At 42.3% G+C, this 5,633-nt stretch overlaps 1 protein-coding gene across 1 annotated transcript in view; it reads left to right on the top strand.

The window, feature by feature from the left end:
- Positions 1 to 2,280: 2,280 nt before the first annotated feature.
- The window catches only part of CCDC30 (coiled-coil domain containing 30), a gene marked incomplete at its 3' end in the record, with an annotated part of 116,489 nt that continues 113,136 nt past the window's right edge, over positions 2,281 to 5,633 (top strand). The window contains exon 1 of the mRNA XM_080801711.1: positions 2,281 to 2,884. The remainder of the gene's footprint in view (positions 2,885 to 5,633) is intronic.

Here is a 5,633-nt window from a genome sequence, read left to right as displayed (position 1 = left end):
AACGTGATGGAAATGATGTTTTTTGGGAATTTATCGAAGGGGAGTACAAGAGAAGGACACTTCCCTTAAGATAGTTTGCCTTTAGAATGATGAGCTTCCCACTACATTCACTTTTTGCTCCTTTTCCTAGGTTGACTCTCCATTTGAGTTCACAGTTTACCTTTCAGATATTTTATAATTGTGCTTAATGAAAACTTGGCTTCTACCTGGGGCAAGGAAGGGGCCTATATGTGATTTCTGCCCTGAGGGAAGCTTTACTATATGGTAAGGAGTAGAGGCTTTGGAGCCAAGTTGGGCCTTTCGAGTTGTATCACCTGTTTTGTAAGCGCAGACTCATGACTTAAGTTATTCATTTATGAAATAGAGATAATAAGCCTCTCTGCTGAGTAGTACCCTTTGTTGTGAGACTTAAGTAAAACAGTGAAGATAAAGCATTAGTTGTTTGGTGTATGGCATGTAAATTTTTTACCTGCACATAAATGTTTCTCAGCAAGGCAGTATTCTGATGGTACCTTGCTTGATGCCTGAATTCTTGAGTTTTCAAAGCTTCTGTTACTGTCCTGAGCTTTGGGTTGGGAGTGCACGAGAAATGTGGCTCAGAAAAATCCCCTAAATGATCTGTAAGGTGGTCCAGAGTGCATGTTGAGAAACTACCATTAATAAATAGGTAGAAGCGGGAAATACACTTCACGTATTTGATTTAAAATGCAATTAGCAGTATTTCATGGAGTTGGGAAGGGTAACCCAATGTGATGGCAGCGGTGCGATAAATTGCAGTTGAAAAGATTTGAGCAGCGGTGCAAAGATGCATTGAAATATGTCACTAAATCAAGAAATGTGACTTACAAGCAGAGGGAAAACAACTGCAGCAATCAGCACTGTTCCGGAAGCAGCAGTCCCATGGAACAAAAATTTTAACTCAAGGTCCAATTAGCAAAATCTCAAAGACAACAGGCTCTGTCAGAGTGGCTTCGGTACTGAAGGGATAAGAAGCGAAAGACTGATTTTCTTCCTTACATTTATAGCTTCATGTGGATGATGACTGTCATCATGTTCGAATGTCTAATGAGGGTAAATGGGGTGAAAACTAGAAGTGATGCTGGTTTCTACCATCTATTACTTCCCTTGGGAACCATTTCCTATCCTGTATTGTTAGGCTTAAACAAACACCTTTTTCTTACATGGAATTATTTGAAATGTTTTCCAATTCAGCTTAATTTGCATTTGGAGCACTTAAACAATATTACACATGTTAAAATTCCAGGAGGTTTTTTGTTTGTTCGTTTTAAACAGCAAATAGGAGTGTGCAGAGAAAGAAAGAATGAAAAGGAATGCGAGTCAATGAGAGCAAATGAGAAAGCACTTGACCTGGATGGGAGGGCCAAGAATTGTTTCCCTGAGGAAGTGACACTTGATCTGATAAGTAGGAGTTAAGTGGACTGGAAGTGGTGAGCATTTTAGATCAGAGAAAACACACTTGTAAGGTGGAAATGGTTGAAGTGCTTCCATAAAGTAAGGGGTGAAATCTGTCCAGATAACTGGCAAAGCTTTGGAAAGGGTCCTATGTGGAACTAGAATAAGACTGAAATGCGGGTACCTAGTTAAGGTATCAGCAAAGCAAGGGCCCCCCAAAATGGGTCAAATCAAGCTTTGGTGAACTAACCAGAATCTTGCAATTAAGAGCATTTAAATGAGCATGTTATATACCAAGCCTCTCTTAAGTTGTCAATTTGAAATTTTATTTTGCACAACATAGGTGGAGGACCGGTTCACTTAAACTGAATTTTCAGTGCTTAGGACTTCTAAAGGGCTTCTATCTTAGGGACAATTCTAGTCAAATCCGATTTCTTCATTTTTATAATAATAAAGCCAGATCCGAAAAATGTGATTTGTCTTAGGCGCCCCAGGTAGTGACAGATCTAGGCTTAAAATTCACAACTCCTGCCCCTCTCCCTTTTAAGAATGAAGTTACTTCTAGAGAAATAGAACCAAGGTTATTAAGCCCGGTCTCCACTTAGGGCCTGGCGGGAAGCTATTTGAGAGTTGTAAATGCCCGGGACAAAACGTAACTTCGAAGTAGGAAAAGCGCTCATATGTTGTTACCATGGTTACTGCAAAGCCAATGGAATGAGGCGTACTTTCGTTTCTGTCTGAAAGCCCCGCCCCACGGCCCAACGGCCAATGGTGTGCCCTGTCTCCACAGGAAGAGCATCCCCTGAGCCAATGGTGCGCGTCGTTTCTATGGTTCCCGCCGGAAGGACGCCTCGGCGTCTCTGCGGCAATCGCGGTTGCTATGACGCCCGGGCCTGGGTAAGCACCTGCCGCTGGCCGCTGAGCAGCTGTGGAGCCCAGTGAGCCGGGACCCTCGCGGCACTCTACAAAAGACAGTTTCCGGCCTGGTTCCTGAGGTTCCCGCGGTTCTGCCTCAGCCCCGAGGAGGAAAGCGTCTTTTCTGCGTTCTTTTTCTGCATTCCAGGTCTTTCCCGCTTCTCTCGCTAGTGTGACCCGAAACCGGAGAAGAGCCTCTCCTGGCTCTGCCTTTATAGTGGCGGGCTGGAGTGATTCTGCTTGAAGAAGGGACCCTGCCGCCACAGGCCTTTAGAATTAGGCCGTCTGCCCTATTTAGAGAGAGCTTGGAACCCGTCGGTTAAGTGGGCGCCCCTTTTCTCACTGCCCCGGCGAAGACTCAGCCCTGCACAGACCACTGCGCCTGGTGGGCCTGGCCCGTGCCGAGTCCTCTGAGCTACGGCTTCCCCTGGTCATAGGCTTGTGAACAAAGAACTGCCGTTTTCTGCTTGTTCGCCCTATGTTCATCATGCAGAACCTTAAATGCCGATGAAGTTCTGGAGAGGCCTTTTGTATCTTCAGCTTCGGACGTCATCAAGTCAGTTACCTTCTGCCTTTCGAGCTACAATCTCATCCGCTTCTCTTATCACCCTCAGCACCAGTTTTCTCATCCTGCTCATTCCACAGCCATTTTCACCCTTTCTTGTCCATGCTGCACATCACTGAATGTCCATTCGTCTCCACCACCTCTGCCATCTGTAGACCACCTCCCTCTGGTTTCCTGCTACAATGCTTTGGGTAGTTAAGTATTCCACATTCTTCAGCTCTGGAATCCTTTGGAAGATTTTCTTTGTTTCTCTGCACTGTGGCAAGCTTCCTGTCTTGGTTAAACTAACTAACATGGAGAAGCGCACTTTGGTAAATACAAACAGTGAATTCCTACAAGCCTAGTGTGTTTTGAAACTGAGGGGGGAAAAATAAAAATGCATTTTTAGGCCCATCCCAGGCTTATATAAAGAAAGATTGTTCCTTGCTCAAGTGAATACTCTGTTAGATTTACATGATGTATTTATGCATGTGAAAAGATCATTCAGAATGATCATGCAACGGGATTCCAACTTTAAGCCCATATGAATGCAGTGCCTTGATACCATCAAATTTTCTGGAGAGGAGATGCTTAAAATAGTTCTTGTGCCTTCTCTTCATGTCAGTTTCTTCTCTCTCTCTCTTTTTTTTTTAAAAAGATTTATTCATTTTAGAGAGAGTACACATATGTATGGGGGAGTGGGCAGAGGGAGTGGAAGAAACAATGACACTCACTGAGCGGGAGGATGGTGATCCCCCAGGACCCTGAGATCAAGACCTGAGAGGAAATCAAGAGTTGGCTGCCTAACCCACTGAGCCACCCAGGTGCCCCTTCATGTCAGTTTCTTACTGGGAAAACATTCTTTGTGATGTGAGCCAAGAAACAGAAACAATGAGGAGGAGTGATTGAAAATAAATATTTTTGGCAAGGGAGCAGGCTTAATAGTCCTAAAAAGACTGGAACATAGAACCTTAAAAAACAGAATGAAATCCATTTCGAGCCAGTGCAGTTTTCTTTTAGTTGAAAAACTAATTTGTCTTAAAGTTTGTGTTCCTTGTTGAGTCTTACTATTTCTTTTTCAGTATTCAGGTTTACGTGTAAACTTATTTTGAAGATATGTACTTTTAGCGGGTACTTTGGGGGCTAGAATGATTTGGATATTTTTATTTTCTCATACCAATTACAGCACTGTTTGTGATATCTCATACTTACAGCCAGGTCAAGTTTCCAAATACTGAGAAATTCAGCTTTCTCTTCCATAATGGATTGAAGAAGAAAAAAAAGTTCTAGGGATACCTGGGTGGCACAGTCGGTTGGGCGTCTGACTCTTGATTTTGGCTGAGGTCATGATCTCAGGGTGGTGAGATCAAGCTCCATAATCAGTGTGGTATTTGCTTGAGATTCTCTCTCTCCCTCTCCCTCTGCCCCTCCCAATGCTCACACTCTAAATAAATAAATAAATAAATAAATAAATAAATTCTTTAAAAAAGAAGAGAAAAAGTTCTGAAACTTTATCCATTTTTCACATTCAATGGATAAATTCTAACTTTTGAAAAGCACAGTGTTAGATGCTGTATTTTAAGGATCTTACCTTTCCCCTTCCAGTATGTATTTACTGAATAAACATCATTAGGGCAGCACTGAAAAGTAACTTTTTAAGAACTTTCCTTTCACCCTAGGACAGTGGCTCTAAACCCAGGGGGCAATCTTGTTCCCCATGAGACATTTGGCAAAGGATGGAGATACTTCCGGTTGTCACAGCTGGGGATATGTTACTGGCATCTCCTTGGCAGAGTACATCCTGCTATGCACAGAACATCTCCCAACAACAAGAATGATCCAAATGTCAGTGACACCGAGGTTAAGAAACCCTGTCCCAACATATCAAGTTCGTTTTCTGTTCTGGGTCAGCCCTTGCTCATGAGTGTACATTTTTACATAGCTGTAATGCTAGTGTACATTTTTGCCTTCCTTTTCCCCTTTATTTTATATTTTAAGCATTTAAACATTGCTACATTGCTTTCAGTTTTTTGAAAAGTATTTTTCTACTCAGTTTACTTGGGAATTGAGAAGGAAAAAACTGTGTATAACATATATCATATTTAAGATGCCTATAATTTTAAAATTATATTTGTGTAGAGGGGAGAAAGACGGTTAAGGTGAACAGCCTGTCTGGGTATATCAGTTTTTGTGGCCATGCTATTTACTTTTGTTCCTTAATGTCACTGTAAGACCGTGAGACCCAAAACTTATCCTTTCCTCAGAGCCAAAAGATGTGCCGTAGCACGAGATATAGTCCTGGCTCCTTCATTGTACTTTGAGGGCACCTGTAAGGGAAATAAGAACAAGAAACAATGACTCTGCGCCGCCCATTCTCCTTACCCTCTTTCCATCTAAAATTCTATGTCTCTGTCTAGTTTGTTTTGACAGCTTTACCAACTCATTCTTTACATCTGGAAGTTGGGGTGCGGGGCAAAAACTTTTTAAAGTAGTTAATGAGCATTTATTCAGTATCTAGTCTGGAGAGAATAGTTTGTGTGTGTGCTTTGTTATGTGGGTTATTTTATGTGCAGTTTAGATGTTAGAGCATTTATAATTCAAATAATGGATTTTTTAAAAAAAGATTTTATTTGAGAGAGAGAGAGAGCGAGCACGAGTCCGGGGGAGAGGCAGAGGGAGAGGGAGAGGGAGAAGCAGACTCCCTGCTCAGCGGGGAAATCGTCGGAGACTCAAAGATTGCTTCTCTCATGATAGTATATTA

The sequence above is a fragment of the Martes martes genome (genome assembly GCF_963455335.1).
Source record: "Martes martes genome assembly, chromosome: 4".
Taxonomy (NCBI): domain Eukaryota; kingdom Metazoa; phylum Chordata; class Mammalia; order Carnivora; family Mustelidae; genus Martes; species Martes martes.
Note: the sequence above shows the minus strand (reverse complement) of the source record. Positions and strands in the feature narration are given on the sequence as shown.